Below are 22280 nucleotides of genomic sequence, written 5' to 3'. Positions count from 1 at the left end.
ATGCTGTACATACTATTACACAGATGACAAACCGTGTGTTTTGGTCATTCCATAGAAAGTCCCATCTTCAGGGGCACCTGGGTGGGTCAGTCGGTTGGGTGACCGACTTCGACGCAGGTCATGATCTCGCAGTTTGTGGGTTCGAGCTCCGCATCGGGCTCTGTGCTGAATGCTTGCTCGGAGCCTAGAGCCTGCTTTGGATTCTGTGTCTCCTCTCTCTACCCCTCCCCGACTTGTGCTCTGTCTCAAAAATAAATTAAAAAACAAAAACAAAAACAAAAACAAAAAACAAATTGCTAATGGTGAATGCACCACAGCAGGGCGGTGACACTCTAGAGTCACATTGCAGGGATTTCAATCGTGGCTGTGCCACTTATGAGCTGTGTGGCCCTGGGCAACTTTCTATTCCTCAATTGCTTTTTCTGCCTGGTCCATAATAGGCACTTAAGAAGTATTAGCTATTGTTTCTGTTGTAGAAAGTATAAACAGTTAATTCACCTTCTTTGAGATTCCTAACCTACCTTACTTACATAATTCAGGAATTTTTTTTTTTGAAGTGTTTGAGAAGGATTCTATTTATTAATTCTTTAAATGTTTGGTAAAATTCACCAGTGAAGCCATCTGGTCCTGGGCTTTTGTCTGTTGGGAGATTTTTGATTATTGAGCCCATCTCCTTACTAGTAATTGATCTGTTCAGAATTTCTGTTTCTTCATGATTCAGTCTTTGTAGTTTGTATGTTTCTAAGAATCAAGAAGTCTTTAAAACGACTATAAAGTTGCATATATACCATGATACTGTAAATTACAAGACACCAAGATACACTTCAATTTTAGACTCTAGCAAATGATTCTATACAATCTCTGGTGTCCACTTCTTTTTAAATGATTGGAATTCTCTTCTTTAAAAAAAATTTTTTTTTAAGTTTATTTATTTTTTAGAGAGAGAGAGAGAGACAGAGTGCAAGTGGGCTAGAAGAGACGGGGAGACAGAATCCGAAGCAGGCTGCAGGCTCTGAGCTGTCAGCACAGAGCCCAACATGGGTCTCGAACCCATGAACCATGAGATCATGACCTGAGCTGAAGTCAGACGCTTAACTGAGTGAACCACCCAGGCACCCTGGAATCCTCTTCTTTCAACACACATATCCAAGTGCCCGGCTGACCCAATTTCCTGCCTAATACTTGTGTTTGTCTCCCATAACTATTCAGACATCTTAATATTTTTATGTTCACTTCATGCAGATGTTGAAAAAATTATTTGGGAGAAAATCAAGTGAGATTATTGACCATAGGGCTACCACTTTTCAGGTCTAGAGCCCAGGACAGGAATAATTTGGCTTTGGCTATCCAATGGAAGGAGTGTCTATGCTGCAAAAAAATTCCCGTTATTTTTGCCATGGTGAGGGAGGAGCATTTTCCTAATCCACATAAAGGCATCCTCTGAGTTAATTGATTAGTTCAATTAAAAGCAGAAGAAACAGTTAAGTGCCCAGTGTATGAGTACATATTAGAGAGAAAAAAAAAAAAAAAAAAAAAACTCAGCTACAATCTCTTCTTAAATAGGAAATATCAGGATTAATACAGTTCTCAAATGTTCTGATGTGCTCCAGCATCCCTTAGAAATATTGCATATTCTTGGGTCATAGAATTGCAGAATTGAGCAACAGAAGAAATCCTAAGGATCATGCAGCCCGACCTGTCATTTCACAAAAGAATAGTAAGTGCCCCCAATGGAAGTACTTGCTTAAAGGTATTGGATACATCTGGTTGCTGAACTCAGCTATTCTGACTCCCTATTACAACCACAGTACTGATTTTCAGGTACATAGCTCTGAGCACTTTTTCATATGCTGTCTCTCTTTCACTCTTGTTCTTTATTTTTCCTTCTCTCCATTATAAACCAGTCATTCCCACGGACTTAGCTTCCTCTAGGAGGAGCCTGAGAAAGAGTCGTCTCCTGCACAGCTCTTGTCTCATAGCATGCATATCCCCACCCACTCGATCTTCAACTACAGAAGGGTTTGTGTTTATTATCCACATCCACACAGATAAGGTACTGTGTGAAGAAGCAAAATTTAATGTTACATGAAGATATTCACTAAGGAAATGACTGCTCAAAATCCCACATGGTTAACATGACGGCTTTTCCTTGCCCCTGGCATCCTCGGCTTGGGTACTCATCTCTGCCTGATTTTCAGATACGCTAAACATCTGCTGAAGTAATGGAAATACAATGCCAACCGATTGCAAACTGAAGTTGTAAATCCTGGTAAACATGACAGGATCCTATGAGGTCCGTTGCTGTAAAATAAGTCCTGAGAAATAAAGATTATTACTTCCCTCCCTCTAACATCCTCTGATAATGAAGATCTGACAAAGTTTAAGATTATACTTGTTAATTAAAGAAGCGAGAGGAGAACCATAGCACAAGAGGCATTTTTAAAAGAATGCTTTAATTAATAAATTGATGAACCATCTTTTAAAATTATGCTGCAAAGATCATGTATATTTTGTTCCATCAATTGCTCCAAAACAAAGTCAAGACTCAATTCATTCTCAGACTTCATGCATCATTTCCACCATGACCTGAGTTTTGTTCAACATTAGATAAAGTGAACTTACTTTCATAAGTTCCTTCTTCAAAAGATCAAGTTTCAATCAAACATTTACTTATCATTTACAGTAAAATTATGGTTCTCTCTTTAAGTGATCTTTCTGTAATGCCACAGATCCTCAGACAGGGAACATGTGCATACATGAGCAAAGATCAGAAGACTAGGACAGAGAGTCAGATGTTACGATAGGTTATCTCTTGACTGGTAGTGTGGCAAATAATCATTTTCTTCCAAGAACTTTTCTAAGCTTTTCAAAATGTTCTAAAAATAAGTATATTGTATATTTTGAAATGCAAACACATTTACTTTTAAGGGTTGCCTGGATGGCTCAGTTGGTTAAGTGTCTGCCTCTTGATCTCAACTTAGGTCTTGATCTCAGGGTTGTAAGTTTGAGCCCCACGTTAAGCTCTGCGCTGGGCATGAAGCCCACTTAAAAAAATAATAAAATAAATAAAATAAAATAAAATAAAATAAAATAAAATAAAATAAAATAAAAGACAGAATTCTCCTCGTACTTCATCTCTTCATAATCCTCACTTCCACCAAGAGCCTGAGGCATCGAGGCTGCAGTTCTCTCTACAAAGACATTAATTACTCTAACTGTTTTATATTTCTGAGTAATTTTGGCCTTATTCTGAGGCTTTTTATGACCCTCGTTCTTGAGGAAAGGGAGATAGCGTGGATTACATCAGACAGGTAGAAAGCGTAATTGGAGGTTTGACTTTTCCGGCCTCAGCATATGAAGTTGTCCTGAGAAACAAACCATCTTGTCTTCCTCCCCCTAAAAACTGGTGAGCATTTTTATGATTTCTATTCTTTACCATGTCAAGTACGAGAAGTCATTGGTCTGAATCTCTTTTTCTAGCTATAATTGGCTAGTGAGCCATTTATCTATTGGGGCCACCCTGGTTTATGATAATAAAACCATGATGCCCCCATATGTAAGAACCATAGACATAGTTCTGCCTGCAGGAAAACAATGGCTTGTTCTCTTTCTATCCAAAAGCCAATTTAACATTTTTCTTTATATATTTATTTCCTTTATTTCTCTATTTTCTTGTGCACACTCTGCCCCCTTCCACAAAGGAGATGAAGATGTTTTCCCTTCTAATTCCAGAATTGTATGGCTGACAACAAAAGACATGTAAATGAAAGAATAAAATAGAAATAAGAGCTAAAGGTCAGGGAAAATTATAAACAAATAGTAGTAACTTTGTGATGAATTAATATATACTATATTGTAAGTACATTTATGTGAGTCAATTTATAAGTTGTATAAATTACCAATAAAATTAGGGATAGAAAAAGGCTTACAAAGGCACAGGTCTCGAGAAACTATATAGTTGTTATAGTTGACCTTCAAATTTCACTCTAAACTGCCTGGCAATTAAAGCTAAAAGAAAGAAACAATCAGCATAAGTTCACTTTCCTTCATTAATTCAGTGGGGGACTATATAGTAGATGTATATGATGAAACAATTATTAAAATCACAAGTGGGAGGGCGCCTGGGTGGTTCAGTTAGTTGAGTGCTCACTTCTTGATTTCAGCTCAGGTCATGATTCTAGGGTCGTGGGATTGAGCCTTGCATCTGGCTCTGTGCTAAGCGTGGAGCCTGCTTGAGATATTCTCTCTCTCTCTCTCTCTCTCTCTCTCTCACTCTCTCTCTCTCTTCCTCTCACCCCCTCCCCTGCTCGCATGTTTTGTCTCTCTCTCTCTTTCAAAAAATAAATCAAATCAAAACAAATCAAATCAAATCAAATCAAATCACAACTGGCAGAAAACCTATGACAAACAGGCAATTATTTCTCATGCTACTAAACACAACCTCTACTATTAAGCCTGAGAAAGTGTCACCTTTGACCAGACAATGATTTAACTTACCCTCTGCTACCTCTGTAGTTAGATGTGGATTTATTTAGATTTCCATTTTTTACTTCAAAAGAATTTTTTTCTTTTCTGATAAGTAATCATAAAGATAAGGGTTAGAAAATGTTAATTAAAGTGAAAATATCTAACAAATATTACTGCAATGAATATAGTTTACATATTTCTGAATTATCCCTCACCTGTTTCTTCTCAAAGCTGTTTATTCCTTTAAAACCTCAGAATCTAGACCTGAAAGAAAGGACCTTAGAACTTTTGTCATTCAATCTCCTCATTTAGCAGTTATGGGCATATTTTCTCTGTGTCTCAGTTTCCGAAAACGGATATAGTACAATTTTCAAATGGTAAAAAAAAAACATGACTCTCAAATAAGAAAACGAACACAGGTCAAAAATTGTATTTAACTTGGTAATTAGTGAGGGAACCAGTAGGATATTAAAACCGATAAGAGCAATTGATAAACTAGATTTATATAGGCAATCTAATTGATGTCTTTCTTAAGTATAAAATTGTCTAACCCTCTAGCAGGACCACATATCATAGCCTATGGGGTTCTGTTTCATTGGATAGAAATCATTTGCCTTTCTACTAGACAAAAAGTCATTCCTTGTTATTTGTAGATTCTGTATCTGCAAATTCACCTACTCATGAAAATTTATTTGGATTTTTTAAATCAATATTCACCCTGTTTTCATGGTCATTCAAGGACATGCACAGAGCAGAAAAAAATTTGAGTTGTCTGACGTGCACATTCCCAGCTGAGGTCAAGCAAAGTGACATCTGCCTTCTTGTTTCAGCTCTCACATTGTAAACAAGTGTACTTTTTGTGGTTTATTTAGTGCTATGTATTTTTTTGTTCATGTTTGTGCTTTTTGGTTGGTGATTCCTCCGTTTATTTATTTTTTTGATTCCTCTGTTTAAAATGACCCTCGGCATAGTGCTGAAGTGCTGTCTAGTGTTCCTAGCACAAGAAAGCTGTGATATGCCTTACGTGTTTGTGAGTTTTGTTCAGATGTGCGTTATGGTGCTACTGGCCGAGAGTTCAATGTTAATGAATTAACTATATATACAGTCAGTGTTCATGGTGACTTTATAGAATATCACTATTGGGAATAATAAGAGCTGATTATATCCACAAATAAATCTCTGCCCCTGCAGAGTTATAAAATAGACCTGTAAATAACAAGTCAAGCCTAGCACTGCACCACCAGAACACCTGTTACCCTTCTGCGTATTTCTAAATTTCAGGCATTTCTAGTAATATTTATTTAGCTTTGTAAAATGTCTTGGCCCCACCAAAGTTCTCTGCTTTCCCCTTAAGTTGCAAAACAAAAAGCAAGATATACTTCCCTGCTTACATTTTGACCAGTGCTGTGTGGAGTGCATTTTTCCCTTGTTCTAACTCCAGAATTGCATTCCAACATTCATAACTCAGTTTCCTGTGCTATTAAATGTCATGCCTTTATTTTTTTATTTCTGTTTACATTTATTTATTTATTTATTTATTCATTTATTAAGCGTCATCCCTTTAAATGCATGTTAAGCTGTTACTCACTCTTAAATCCTTTCCTGCTATCCCTACTTTTGGGAAGGCTTTTATTTCAGTTATACAGTTATGATATCATTACTTTGCTCCTAGCCCAAATGTAAAGTGGTGATTCAAACTATGATAATGTCCCTAGATTTGTTTGTTTTTAGAAGTTTTGAGGATCTAATTTAGGAAGTACTACTAATGAGAAGAGCCTTTGCTGTAGTAGCACCAAAGAGGTTTCATCAAGTTGTGTCACTCACTCTAGTAGATGTGTGATCACAGGTAAATCATCAAATTGCTCTGGGCCTCAGTGTCCTCATCTCTCTCCTCTCTAAATAAAGTTAATAACTACCCAGCCTTCCGACCTCCCACTATTGTTTTAGCAGCCAACTTGAAGTGCGTAAAGCAAACAAGGTCCATCCTAGTTCCAGAGGTCAGGAAGTAATGTTTAAGCCGAAACTTGAAGAAAATAAGGGGAGAGAAAGAGTAGCTTGGGAAAAGGCTCTTCTGGTAGGCCATGTGTTGGGCTTGGGGAACTGCAAACCTGGGGTGTGGCTGGATTGGGATGTAGGTTCTGTACTACCTTCTTCCTACTAGTTGTGAATATTCTTCAATCCATTCTTCTGTTGAACAATTTAAAATACTCACAGGTTTATTTACCCAATAAATCCCCTACTATGTGAACTTTCCCAGCTTCTTTTGCATGGTTCTCCATCTTAAAATTGTGATATTAATTTGAGGAGCTCTTAATCTAGCTTTTCCAATTCCCATCTACAGTAATCAATTTTGCTTTAAGTTGACAAGTATTTGTATTTTTCAGTCAAACAAGAGTAAGAATATGTAAAAAGAAAACAAGTATATCCCTGACATCTTCTGCAAAAAGTCAATGAGCTATCATAGGATTCTAATTTCAAGAAGATTCAAATTTCAAGAATTTCCTGTGACACAGGGAAGGTTTGATCCTATTTCACTTGAGGTGGCAAATTACAAGCACATTTAAGTTCAAAAGAGATCTGAGTAGGTTGAAGCTGGCCAACTTATCCACCCACCCTTCCATCCATCCATCCATCCATCCATCCATCCATCCATCCAACCATCCATCCATCTAACCATCCACTTATTTCCTTTATGCCTCTTAACCCTGTTCACCTCTTTCACCCATCCCCCATGCCTCCGGCAACCACCAGTTTGTTCTCTGAATTTATGAGTCTGTTTCTGTTTTGTTTTGTTTGTTTGTTTTGTTTAAGTGGCTAACTCATTTTAATAAGCAAAGTTTTGCCTCAAATTCAGTAACGTGGGTGCACTGCCATGTTACTGAATTACTAGGGAAACTCTAAGCCTTCTGAAATAGCTTTCAATCAACAATTAGGAAATTGTGTTGTCTTGTGAAAGGTGAGCCTGCAAATTCAAAACAAAACAAAACTGTTTAAACATCTGGCCTCACAACATAATCATACAACACTTTTAAAAACATACTGGCATAAATCAAGCTTGAGATACTGGGCCTGATATCAGAAAGCATTCTGTGTAAAAATGGCTCCTTCTAAGAAAAATCTGAACACAAAAAGAGAAAGCTTTCATTAGAATCATGAGACACTTTACTGTTCAAAATCTAACCAAACCTATTTTAAATAAGAATCATTTAATGCAACATGTGCTTACTATGAATGTCTTTAGACTACAAACCAATTCCTACAGTGTTTAGCAAAGTTAACATACTGTTAACTGTGATGAATATGCTAATCACAGCTGAAGGAAGATTATACAACTGCATCTTATCACAACATCTTATTTTGTTAGAAAAATATTCTTCACGTGTTATCAGTATCTTATATAAAATGTTTTAAAAACAGGTCACATACAGGGGTGCTTGGGTAGCTCAGTCACCCGAGTGTCCTGCTCTTGATTTTGGTTCAGATGTTCATCTCAGGGTTGTGAGACTGAGCCCTGTGTTGGGCTCTGTGCTGAGCATGAGCATGGAGCTTGCTTGGTATTCTCTCTTTCCCTCTTCCCTCCCTCCTGATCTCTCTCTCTCTCTCTCAAAAAAAGTGGGGGGGGGGGGTATCATATATAGGAACAAAGCCAGTTTTGAGATCTAAAATGATAGCTCAGGGGTGCCTGGGTGGCTCAGTCGGTTGAGCATCCGACTTCAGCTCAGGTCATGATCTCACAGTTCGTGGGTTCAAGCCCCACGTCGGGCTCTGTGCTGATGGCTCAGAGCCTGGAGCCTGCTTCACATTCTGTGTCTCCCTCTCTCTCTGCCCCTCCCCCACTTGTGGTCTGTCTCTCTGTCTCTCAAAAATAAATAAATGTAAAAAAAATTTTTTTTTTTTTAATAAAAGGGGTGCCTGGGTGGCTCAGTCGGTTGGGCGTCCGACTTCGGCTCAGGTCATGATCTCGCTGTCCGTAAGTTTGAGCCCCCGCATCGGGCTCTGGGCTGACAGCTCAGAGCCTGGAGCCTAGAGCCTGTTTAGGATTCTGTGTCTCCCTCTCTCTCTGACCCTCCCCTGCTCATGTTCTGTCTCTCTCTGTCTCAAAAATAAATAAATGTTAAAAAAATTTTTTTTAATAAAAAATAAAAAATAAAATAAAATAAAATAAAATGATAGCTCAAAAAAAATGATAGCTTAAATTGTAAAACATGAATTTCAGTTATAAGATGTGATTTTTCTGTGATGAAGTGCTCATGCCTCTAAAATAACTATTTTAATTCAAATCAATTTATTTTATGAGGAAACAACTGCAAACTTTCAATTAAGGAATATGAAACATACAGTAATACCATGTAAATTAAAAGGCAAGGAACAGTATACACTAGCTTTTTCTGGCTGTGTTCTATCTACATCCAAAAAGCTTAAAATATTTTACCATAAAAGTCACATTATACAATTTGGCTATTTCAATAAAAAATGGAAAGTAAAATGCCATGTTACCATGCCATTCTACCAAGGCAGATATACTAATTCCACAAATGAACATACTGATTGCTTATTACACTTAGCTCTGAGTGCCCTGTCAGCCAAAGAATAAAAGAAAATGCAAGTTACATAATTCTTACCATGACCAAAAGAAGCATATTATTTCTTCAAGCACTCTTTTTCTGATACTAAATTCTAAAAGGAAGTGGAATTAATGTTTATTTTTTATTTTATGTATGGTGGGATATTTACATATACAATATGGTTTAATCATCTCAGTGAGCGTCAAATTAACCCATTTTGCATTCTATGAGATATAGATTCAAATCTAGGGCTGCTTAATTCCAAGGTTTATGCTTTTTCCACATTTCCCAACCACTTTGTACAGAACACTTAATTAATTATTTTAGTATGTATTTATTGCACAGAATGCTTTAAACCCTGTAAAGGATCAGGATACATCTTAAGGACTTTACTGGAAACTCAGAACAATTCTCAGAACCATCTTTTTTTTTTTTTTAATGTTTACTTATTTTTGAGAGAGAGAGTGCCACTGGGGAGGAACAAAGAGAGAGGGAGACAGAATCTGAAGCAGGCTCCATCCTGACAGCAGCAAGCCAATGTAGGGCTTGAACCCACAAACTTGGAGATCATGACCCCAGCCGAAGTCGGATGCCTAACTGACTGAGTCACCAAGCAGCTTCGTCAGAACCATTCTATTTTTTTTAATGTTTAAAACCATTCTATTTTGTTTAATTTATTTTTGAGAGAGAGACAGAGACAGAGAGAGAGACAAAGAGACAGAGAGTGAGCAGGGGAGGGGCAGAAAGAGAGGGAGACACAGAATCTGAGGCAGGTTCCAGGCTCTGAGCTGTCAGCACAGAACCTGACACAGGGCTCAAACTTCTGAACCGTGAGATCATGACCCCAGCCGAAGTTGGATGCTTAACTGACTGAGCCACCCAGGCACCCACCCCCACTTTGTTTTTTTAAATGAGAACCATTCTTATGATAACTTCTATTTAACCTCTGTAGAAATTGAGGACACAAATTTCAAAAATGACTTAGTAAGGTTCTGTTCTGGGTAAGATAACAATTCACTTTGTTTCACCCACTGAATATAGCTATAAGATCTAGAAAGAATGCATGGAACAGAATACTTGGGTGGCTCAGTTGGTTAAGTGTCCAACTCTTGAAATTGGTTCAGGTCATGATCCCAGGGTTGTGGGATCAAGTCCCATGTTGGGCTCTGCCCTGAGTGTGGAGCCTGCTTAAGATTCTCGCTCTCTGTTCCACTCCCTGCCCCTCTCCCTCCCACTCTACAAACAGGTGTGCACACATGCTGTCTCTCTCACTCACTCTCTGAAATAATAATAAAACAAAAATGCATGAAACAGCTATTTTAGTACTCTGAAAAAGCAAGTAGTAGAAGAAGGATTAGAGAAGTCCAGAATTTGAAGTATCATTGAACTGGCAGTGACTTTCTGATTTTTTTTTTAATTTTTTTTTTTTAACATTTATTTATTTTTGAGACAGAGAGAGACAGAACATGAACGGGGGAGGGGCAGAGAGAGAGGGAGACACAGAATCGGAAGCAGACTCCAGGCTCCAAGCCATCAGCCCAGAGCCTGACGCGGGGCTCAAACTCAGGGACCGCGAGATCATGACCTGAGCCGAAGTCGGCCGCTCAACCGACTGAGCCACCCAGGCACCCCTTGACTTTCTGATTTTTACCCTTCCAGTATTCCCTTGTCTGATATGAAGTTGGCCTCACACCCAGAAGTGTAGTCAAAACTTATAGCCTGAACCCAACTAGGTCAATTTGCTGCTAAAACGAAAATATCACCATCCTCCCTAAGATTTCAATAAGACCCTATAATATCCAAAATGTCCAAGACACAATCCAAAATTACTCAGCATCAAAAGAACCAGTAAAGTCTCAATCCAGGTGGGAAAAGATAATCATTAGGTGCCAGCACCAAATGACATGTAATTAAAATTATATGATAAAGTATTTAAAGCAACTATTATAAAAATGCTCTAAGAAGTAAGGGTAAACACTCCTGAAAAAGGGTAAATAGAAAGATGGAAATTCTGAGCAAAGAAATAGAAAATATAAAGAAGAGCCAAACGGAAATTTTATAAAGATGGGTAAGAAAAAGTCCGTGTGTTCAAAGTCTATGGAATCTAACTGGAAGGATAAGAAAATTTTAAATTACAATAATACAAAAGAGAATAAAGATCCAAATTGACAAATTGAAATCCATTTATAGATTTCAATAAAACCAGATCACCTACTAAAATACCTAAATCGTAACAATAACATTAGGAAAGTGCTGTGATAGTGGTATGAACAAAGAGAAGCAGGGCCAGAAAGAAGGAGTGATCAACCTGGTGGGTGAAGGGATAGAGAAGGATTAGGGTAGACATATTAGGATTAGATTAGCCCAAGAGTGACAGAGATCAAAAAATTAAAAAATTTTAAAAATCATTATTTTTGCTCTTATAAAGGTCTGGATGAAGGCGTTCCAGTGCTGGCATAGAGATTCTACCATCATCTGATCCTAGACTGACTGCCACCTCTGTTTCACCATTCCTAAGTATGGCCCTTGTTGTCCCTGTGCAGATTGAGTTGTAGTCATCCCAGACAGGTTCCAAGCAACAGGAAGGAAGGGACAGAGAAGGGCAAAGATTTTGTCCAGTTGTTTTTTTTGTTTTTGTTTTTGTTTTTGTTTTTGTTTGTTTTTTGTTTTAATAAGGAAATTTCCCTGAAGCAGCCACTGACATATCATTGGCCAGAACTTAATTGCATCATCACACCTAGCTTTAAGGGAAATTGCAAAATTTTGTCTTTATTTTGGACAGCCAGGTTGGCCATCTGAAATCTGGGAGTTGTAAAACAGAGAACGAAGAACAGATATTGAAGGACAACCAGAGATCTCTGATGTAGGCTACACGGAGTAACCATTTGAACTTTTGGCCTCTAAGTCACCCCTTTTTCTCTTGGTTATTCTCCAGCTTCAAAGGCCTCTCTTATCTGGTCTCTCCTTGTTTTTCTGTTATAGGTTAAGTTCTCTGAAAGCAGATACTGAGATTAGTGTGTGAGATAAATTAGAGGGGTCAATACCTCTGAAAGGAAGAAAGGGAAAGCAGAAATGGGTCAATGCAGACCCAAAAGGCTGTGGTCTATCTACCCAGTGGGATGCCTGGAACAAATATTACTGGTCAGAGTTGTCTTGCAATTGGACAAAAATGGTTGTGCTTTCATGAATTTAGAAAGGCTGGGACCTAGTACGAGGTGGCTCTCTCAGCTGAGGAAGCTCCTGAAGGAGCTAACAGCTGAGGCTTCCTGCTGACTGCTCTCCCAGGAGTAGGGTTGCAAGTCTTTCCCTGAAGGGGAATCTGGCAATACCTATCTTTGTCTTCCAAGCTGTTAGTACTCAGACCCTTCTCTTCTTCCTTTAGGGTTACTCCATAGGTGATCTTATCTTGTATTTACAACTCCAGCCTGAAACATGGACTTCTTCACTCCTCCAAACTTCAGACCCAAATATCCAATTGTCTACTTCATGTTTCCTCTTGGAAGTATAATGAGCATCTAAAGCTTAACACTGAAAACTTAAAGTCAAACTTCCGATTCCCTCCTTCTCCCTTCTAATATTTCCTGAGATGTCTTCCCCATTTCTAAAAATAACTCACGTAAAAAACTAGGCATCACCCTTGAGTTCCTTCCTTCCTCTTTTACTCTTTCTCTCTCTCTTTGATCTTTCTCTCTCTGTCTTTCTCTCTTTCTTCCTCCCTTTCTAACTGGAAGTTTGTACCTTTTAACCCTTTCACTGAGTTATTTCTTTTTCTCATGCTGTGTATTCATCATCAAACTCTGTTTTCTCTACCTATAAAATGTCCAGAATCTGACCACTTCTCACCACTCCCATTATTACCTTTTTATTCCAAGCACCATCATCTTCTGCTGTAATTATAGCACATGTATTTATTTAATAGAATTAGATCCCCTCTTACTCTTCTATTTTAAACTTTACTGTCATAAAAATTCATGATAATTTTATTATATTATACACAGAAATGTCCACTGATATCTCAATTTCAATGATCTTAAGCCTATGAACTAAGTTGGGGAGAATGGACATTGTTACAATGTTTAATGCCTTCACTCAGGAATATAGCATTTTTTTTTGTATTATTCAAACCTTTCATCTTTCAGTAGATTTAATTTTTTTTAATGTTTATTTACTTTTGAGAGAGAGTGTGAGTGGGGCAGAGAGGGAGAGACACAGAATCTGAAGCAGGCTCCAGGCTCTGAGCTGTCAGCACAGAGCCCGACGGGGTGCAGGGGAGTTCGAACCCATGAACTGTAAGGTCATGACCTGAGCCGAAGTTATATGGTTAACCTACTGAGCCACCCAGGCGCTCCTATCTTTCAGTAGATTTATAGTGTCCTGTATTTATGTCACACACTTCTCTTATAAACTTATTCTGAGGTAGACATTTTTGTATTTTGGATGCCATTGGGAATGGCATTGTTCTTACTGTAATTTCTAGTCTGCTATTGCCAGTATATTTGTTTAACAAATGGAGAGAATAATGAGTAGGTCGTGGTAGCCTGAGGTTTATTCTTCTTGGTCTTTGAAATTCAAGGTTTTGAAAAAAAAAACCTGAACTTCAATAATTTGATAAGATGAAATATGCAGCCCAGAGAGAAAAATATAGCCATTCTATTTTTAAAAAATGTTTATTTATTTATTTTGAGAGAGAGAGAGACAAAGAGTGCAAATGGGGGAGGGGCAGAGAGAGAGGGAGAGAGATGGGGATGGATCCCACAAAACATGAGATCATGACCTGTACTGAGTCGAGTCAGACACTGAACCAACTGAGCCACTCAGGAGCCCCCAGGAGCCCCCAAATATAGCCATTTTAATTGGAGATTAAAACTCGATGTTCCTGGTGTATGCATTTGTTAAAACTTATCAAATGGGACACTTAAGATTTGTGTATTTTGCCATATGTAAATTTTACCACCAAAATAACCCATAAACAAATATTCAATTCTAGATAATAATAGGCATGCTGAAGTGTTTAGAGGTGAAGCGTACTGATGTCTGCAACTTATTTTGAAGTGATTTAAAAAATGAGATGGATTGGTGCATAGACAGACAGAAAAATGAATACATCAGTAGATATCTATCTAATAAGGCCAATATAGCAAAATGTTAATTATAGAATCTAGGTGGTAAATATGTGAGAGGTTACAATTTTATCAACTTTTTGGTGTGTCTGAAAATTTTCATAATAAAATGTCCAGAAAAAAATTCCTATTATCAACTACACAGTTCATTACAGTATTCTGGCCTTAACAGCTGGTCAATATCTCAGTGGTTTTACCTCCAACAAAGGGAGCCTCTGCCATATGCAGTCTGCCATTTATTTACTAGTGGCGAAGTAAGAACATCTTTGATTTTCTGTTCTGTGTTTCTATTCTAAGGCCCTTATAATTAACACTGTTGGAGGCATAATGTCATAGCATTCAGTGTTATCTGGTGCCGGCAAGCAGTCCCAGACACAGCCTTCAGCATTCATGGTGGGTTGGCTTATTATCTGAATACAAGGATGCAAACCTACTATAGTTGCATTCAAAAGATTAAATTAAAGGGCAGTGGCTTTCAATTGTGGGATGAATCACAAGCCTAACATGTTCAATCTGCTTTTCATTTGCTAGTATCCAAGATTTGAAACATTACTGTCAGGTTTCTGCACTGCTTTCTTTCAGTTGTAAGATTCATAACAGATGAAACTAAGTTGAATTAAACAGGGGAATGTTTGTGAGTTCCAAACTCCCAGATCTTTCTAAGTGTACTGTTTTTTCCCTTTTCATCATAGTCTCCGGGGATGGATGGGACAGGTAAGATTTCCTCCGACATCATAATCATTTTCATTAATTATAATGCTGAACTTTCCACCTTGCTGGAGGTTTCACAAGTCTGTGCTTTTTAAAACAATAATAATAATGGTGGGGTGCCTGGGTGGCTCAGTTGGTTAGGTATCCAGCTCTTGATTTCAGTTCAGGTCGTGACCTCACGGTTTGTGAGATTGAGCCCCTCATCAGGCTCTGTGCTGACTTGAGCCTGCTTGGTATTCTCTCTCCCTCTCTCTCTCTTCCAAAATAAACAAATAAACTTTAAAAAATAGTGACTTTCTTTCATGCAGCTATCTTAGATGTAAGAAAGAGGCAAAATTTTATAAAAATAACTAGATATCATCTTTTCCCATCTCTCACTCAGGCCTGATGCTAATCAGGTTAGGTATAAAATATGTGACAGGTGGAAAATATATATTCTAAATATATACGATATCCTTTTGTCTTGGTTTTGGCTTTTGCCCCAAAACAGTAAACAAAAGGAAGTGCTGACCTAGCTTTTAGCACCTGCAAAGAGGTTGTAAAAGTCACTTTGTGACTGTAAGCCTATCTTCCACCTCCAGCCTATTGATGAGATGAGGACCGTTGGAGGTTAAGAATCATTTTTGGAAACAGTTATTGGAACACTATGCATTGCAGACTCCCCATTCCATCCCGGCCTTAGGTGAGATAAGGAGCAGTAGGAGAACATCTCAGAGAGCTTGCCATGTGTCTTCAGATGTTTAGAGGACCCAGAGGCTGACTTGCACCTGGAAAAGTCTAAATTCAAGGGCTAACTAGAGCTATCCCTGATAACAGAGTGAAGGGTGAAGGCTCTCATTCTAGCACTTTCAGAATTAGTGGGAATAATCAGCACTTTCAGAATTTGGTCGAGCAAAGATGTGAGTATTGCCATGAACCAGAGTGGACACTGCAGTAGAAGGCCAGCATGAGTGGCCTTAAAGCCACTCTAGAGGTCTAGAGGTCTGTCTGCCTGACAAGATGGCTCTAGGAGAAAGGGTGGTCCTGGAATGGAAAGCCAGAAGCAGGCACTATGGGAACAGTTTCAGGGTCAGCAGGAAGATGCCTGCCCATATCAGGGAACAGCACAGCAGGTAGCTCCAGAAAGGAGTCTTCAAACAACTCACATAAACATCCCCTGAAAGAAATGGCCAGCAAGTCTGCATCCGTCAGACAAAGGGCCTATACCAATGTGGCACCAGTGAAGCTAAATGACTAGGGGGTGAGGCAGAACGAGTAGTGAAAGGCAGACCCTCTCATTAAACGTGTCCAAACCTGGGTCTGGTTAAAAGCCATGGAAGAGAGAAGGAGCTTTACGCTGAATGAGAGATTAAAGTTCTTACTTTGATCAAATTGAGCTTTTTAATTCATGAAGACAAGCCTGTGTGCTAATACCTTAAAGTTTTAAGAAAAGCTTTCGGGCTTCCTTCAGATAATGTCCATAGTCGGGGAAGGAGATGACATTCAGGTATATTTAAAAGACATTAAGGGGGGGAAAAAGCTATTTAATAATTTTGTCCCACAAAATCCAGCTAGTTCATAAAGATGATACATAAGGAACAAACAAAATACATGTATCTATAAGAATTTAGAGCTGAGGTGGACTTTATTATTGTCTCCAGTAATTTATTGTCTCTCCATGTGACAGGGTGATACTTCCCTACTCACTGACATCAGACTTGACCATGTTGTTTGCTTTGGCCAATAAAGTATGAGTCGGAGTGATGTAAAACACTTTCAAGCAAAATAAAAAAACACAAACAAAAAGAAGGAGAAATGTATAATTTAAAGGAATAGGAGGAAAGTGTCTGAGCTCTGATGATAGCAATGAGAAAGAAAAGGAAGATGCAGGAAGTTTTGTAAAAACAAAATTGACAAGACTTTAGTTGACCAGCCTGTAACACTCTCTGGGGCTTCAGCACTCATTCATATTGAAGCAATTTTAGGTCACTGCACTATTTGGATTCTTGAGATGGGTTACTTCCTTTAGACTTTTTACATTTTTTTAAAAAAAATGTTTTATTTATTTTTGAGAGAGAAAGGCAGAGCATGAGCAGGGGAGGGGCAGAGAGAAGGAGACACAGAATCTGAAGAAGGCTCCAGGCTCGAGCTGTCAGCACAGAGCCAGACGTGGGGCTCAAACCCACAAACCGAGATCATGACCTGAGCTGAAGTTGGACGCTTAACCGACAGAGCCACCCAGGTGCCCCATCCTTCAGACTTTCCAAATGTGAGCTCCCTACCCTCATCCCCAATACTACTCATCCCTCTTCTCTTTCCCATCTCTTCTTGTCTAGGTCACCCTCTCTAATCCTCTCTCTCTTTTAAATAAACTACAGATCCTTGTCCTTACCTTACAATCTGTTGCTCACTTCCCAGAAAACATGGTGTCTTTCATGTTGTAGATGCTTAATAGAGATTTGTTAAATAAATACTTTTTTCCTAGTGTTATTCCAACAATGTGGATACCCTCATGATTGCTCTCTACCCTCCAACCTGTGGCTTCTCCTGTTGGGCTCCTGTTCTAAGTCAGTGGTGCCACCATCCATGTAGGTGGCCAAACCAGAAGTCTGAGAAATGTCCTGGAGTCATCATCCACTTGTCAACCCATAACAGTTCTGTCTCCTTTATGTCTCCAAGTTAGTTTCCTTCCCACCGTCTTTTCCACCACCGCCCTTAGTTCAGCCCTTCATCATTTCTCCCCTGAATTACTGTGTTAGTCTTGCTTACAGATTTTCCCTCCTTCATTCTGTTTTCATTTTCTGACGAATATCCGTGGTGATCTTTACTTTGTTTTTTAAGTTTATTTATTTATTTTGAGAGAGAGAGAGCATGCACACATGTGCATGTGAGTGGTGAGGGGCAGAGAGAGACAGAGAGAGAATCTCAAGCCGGCTCTGCATTGTCAGCGCAGCGCCCTACATGGGGTTCAAGCCCACAAACTCTGAGATCATGACATGAGCCAAAATCAAGAGTCTGACACTTAACCAACTGTGCCACACAGGCACCCCAAAGGTGATCTTTTTAAAATACAATTCTGATTACATCACTGCACAATTTTAAACTCAGACTTCAGATAAAAACAGCAAAATCCGTAACATAGTGAGGGGACAAAATGCTTCACCATCAGGTCTCTAATTATCTTTCTTCTTCCACCAAACTATGACACTCCATGCATGTTGAAAAATATGTGGTTCTTTGAACACATCTTACTCTCATTTACCTCTGGCCTCTCCCTACTGGACTGTTCTTTCTCCCATCTTCCTCCCCTTCTCATGATTAAAATCCCACTTCCACTTTCCCCAAAAACTCAGCTCAGGCATCACCTCCTCTGTGAAGTCCTTCTTAGTTAGCGTTTTCTACGCTCCCTTTGTCTTCCCAAACCATCTCCTGCCTACTTTGATTACAGCACTTCCCACCACACTAGGATTGGTTAGTTATTCGGTGTCTTCCCACTGCAGTGTAAGCTCCTTGGGGTCACCAGTTGTGTCTGATTCATCACATGCTGGGCATAGAGTCCATGCTCAAAAAATGTGGATATTAGATGTCTTGGTGGTTGATAGAATATGATGACCAAACAGAATGGAGAAATCCAAGGTAACCAAAATTTTGATATTGGGTGATTAGGAGCTGAGAACAGATATGGGGAACTGTGGAAGCAGAGTTAGTTTGAGAAGGCTGCTGCTTTGGCTTTATATATGCTGAATTTTAACCGACAGTATCCAAATGGAAAAGAGAAATATGGGCATTTTCTTTTTTTTTTTTTCAGGTATACATAATAGTGATTTGATATTTTTTATACATTGTGAAAGGATCTCCATGATGAGTCTAGTCACCATTTGCCACCATACAAGCTTATAACAATATTGTTGACTGGATACCCTATGCTGTGCATTATATCTTCATGGCCTATTTATTTAATAACTGGAAGGTTTTTTTTTTTTAAGGAGGTAAGTTTTGTTTGTTTGTTTGTTTTTAAATTTAAATTCGAGTTAGTTAACATACAGTATAGTCTTGGCTTCAGGAATAAAACCCAGTGATTCATCTCTGACATATAACACCCAGTGCTCATCCCAAAAAGTATCCTCCTTAATGCCCATCACCCATTTAACCTATCCCTCTACCAACCTCCCCTCCAGGAACCCTCAGCTTCTTCTCTGTATTTAAGAGTCTCTTATAGTTTGCCTCTCTCTCTGTATAACTAGAAGTTTTTACCCGTTAATCCTTTTCACCTATTTTGCCCCTCCCCAGCCCCATTCTCTCCCTGCTCTGATAACCAACAGTTTGTTAGATTATCTATGAGCCTGTTTCTGTTTTGTTTTGTTTGCTCATTCGTTTTGGTTTTTAGATTCCAGATATAAGTGAATCATATGGTATTTGTCTTTCTCTGTCTGACTTATTTCATTTTGCATAATATCCTCTAGGTCCCTCCATGTTGTTGCAAGTGACAAGATTTCACTCATTTTAATGGCTGAACAGTATTCCATTGTGCTTATATACCACTTTTTTTTTTTTTTAATCCATTTACCCGTCAATGGACACTTAGGTTCCTTCCATATCTTGCCTGTTGTAATGCTGCTATGCACATAGGGGTGCATGTATCTCTTCAAATTGGGGTTTTTGTTTTCTTTGAATAAATACCCAGAAATGAATTGCTGAATCATGATAGCTCTATGTAATATTTTGAGGAACCTCCATACCGTTTTCCATAGTGGCTGCACCACTTTGCATTCCCACTGACAGTATATAAGGATTCCCTTTTCTCCACATCCTCACCAATACTTGTTATTTCTTGTCTTCCTGATAACAGCTAGTCTGACTGGTGTGAGGTGATATCTCATTAGGTTTTTGATTTGCATTTCCCTGATGATCAGTGATGTTGAGCATCTTTTCATGTGTCTGTTTGCCATCTGTATGTCTTCTTTGGAAAAAAAAAAAGTCTATTCAAGTCCTCTGCCAATTTTTAAATCAGATTGTTTAAAGACATTTTCTTATATAACTGGCATGCTCCCACTCATACAGACCCATGGCAAATGCACCATTATAGGGGACACATTGGCACAGCTGACCTCTTACTGGCATGGCAACATCCCGAGTAATGTGAGCTCCCTCCCGCAGTATCATGCAAGGGGACTGGGTTAAAATAGATACCTACCTGCTTATATTTGAAATAAAATAAAATAAAGCAAAGCACTGTAAAAATAAACACTGCAAAGATACATAGTTTTGGATTTGGTATCTTGTTAGTATTTTATATATGCAAAAGATAGCTAAAAAAGCAATCCCTAAAAAGGTTTTTGTAAATACTTTTCAAGTTTTTATTTATTTATTTTGAGAGAGAGACAGCAAGAGTGAGCAGGGGATGGGCAGAGAGAGGGAGAGGGAGAATCCCAAGCAGGCTCTACACTGTCAGCGCAGAGCCCGATCTGGAGCTTGAACTCACAAACCATAAGATCATAACCTGAGCAGATCAAGAGTTGGTTGCTTAACCAACTGAGCCACCAAAGCACCCCAAAAGTTTTTAAAAATTGAAATGAACGTTTCATTATTTTTAGCTCTAGAACAAGTTGGTGATAGAACTACACAGAGAAAACAATTCAAGTTATTAATACTGTAGTTTTAATACATATGTTCAGTGCGATGTATTCTAAGAACAAATAGAGCTGCAAAGAAATTATGAACGGCATGCATTGAATAGTTGTGTTAACAGTCACATTAGTATTATTTTGAAACTATTTTTTACATTGCAGGATAAAGCAAATGTTAACTATGTTAGTGTTGTTAGGAATCAAGATTTCCCACAGTAGTATATATATCTCCCCTGTAATGTTAAATTTGAATTGGAAATATCAGTAGGAGCCTGTGATTTTTTTAATTTCCAGAAATATGTATTTTATAGCTCTGACCACTGAAAAGGCCTAGATGTAATGACAGCACAGATTGTGGCCTTTAAATACCATTTCCCACTCAAGAAGCCAAGGCTCCATGCAGAAATGAGTGATTCCAGATCTAGGACCTGAGATACATGTGTGTGTGTGTATATATATATACTAATTCATCATATAGAAGTTTAATTATCTAGCATGTCTTAAGCGATAAGGCCCCGGGGAACACACTTGGTTTAACCAAAAGAGGTCAATTTGTAAAATCAGAATGACTATTACTTTAGAAGGTGAAGTTAAACTACCAAATAAACTGGCTATTTATATTTGCATTCTCTATCTGTGGACAGATCTGAGGAAAGCAAATTATAAGCAAAATTAGCCTGGTGAGCAGCAAGCCAGAGTGAGTAGAGTTTGCTGGATAATCCTAGTGGCTGATGTTATCAAGCCATGATCATCTGATCAGACGTTTCCACACAGGTGACTCAACTCGATATGTATCTGCTATGTGGAGAGGATTCTTTTTCACTCTTCTGATCTGGTATTGCAGGAGTATAGCCCCTTGACCTCCGTTCACTCTCTGTTCACCTCCTCACGATGTTTTTGTTCTGGCCACTCCCCTCCCAGCGAGCAGTCTTTTTCTTTCTACACGATGAGACTATCAAGTCTTAAGAGCAAAAGACCACATCTGTCCCTGTAAATGTGTTGTTGTACCATTTAATGTACAACATTAGTTGCCCACATTTCACATAAAAATACAGATTTCTGACTTCTCCTTTAAAAAAAGAAAAGACCAGGGGCGCCTGGGTGGCGCAGTCGGTTAAGCGTCCGACTTCAGCCAGGTCACGATCTCGCGGTCCGTGAGTTCGAGCCCCGCGTCAGGCTCTGGGCTGATGGCTCGGAGCCTGGAGCCTGTTTCCGATTCTGTGTCTCCCTCTCTCTCTGCCCCTCCCCCGTTCATGCTCTGTCTCTCTCTGTCCTAAAAATAAATAAAAAACGTTGAAAAAAAAAATTAAAAAAAGAAAAGACCAGAAAACTATAAGGAATTGCACAACAATTAACTGGAGTAGCATAGAATCCCCAGTTCACCATGGACTCTGAGTAGTTGGTTCACTAGTTTCTGTCCCCCACTTTTTAAAAAAATTTTTTTTTTAGCATTTATTCATTTTTGAGAGACAGAGACAGAGTGTGAGTAGGGGAGGGGCAGAGAGAGAGGGAGACCCAGAATCAGAAGCAGGCTCCAGGCTCTGAGCTGTCAGCACAGGACCTGACTTGGGGCTCAATCTCACAAACCGTGAGATCATGTCCCCTGTCTCAACCAGCCTTGCAAGTACTGAGTTTGCAACCATGGTATTAAGTCATCTCTGCAGGACCACGCACTCTGCTGAGCCACTGCCTTTGTCAGGTAGTTAACTCTCAGAAGGCAATCTTTCTTCCTATTATCCAGGTTCCAGGCCAGAGCATGATTTCTTCTGTTGACCTCCTGTCTACATTTGCACCAGCTACTGAGAAGCCGG

This window comes from Panthera pardus, unplaced genomic scaffold (genome assembly GCF_024362965.1).
Source record: "Panthera pardus isolate Hobbes unplaced genomic scaffold, ASM2436296v1 HiC_scaffold_16, whole genome shotgun sequence".
NCBI lineage: Eukaryota > Metazoa > Chordata > Mammalia > Carnivora > Felidae > Panthera > Panthera pardus.
Note: the sequence above shows the minus strand (reverse complement) of the source record.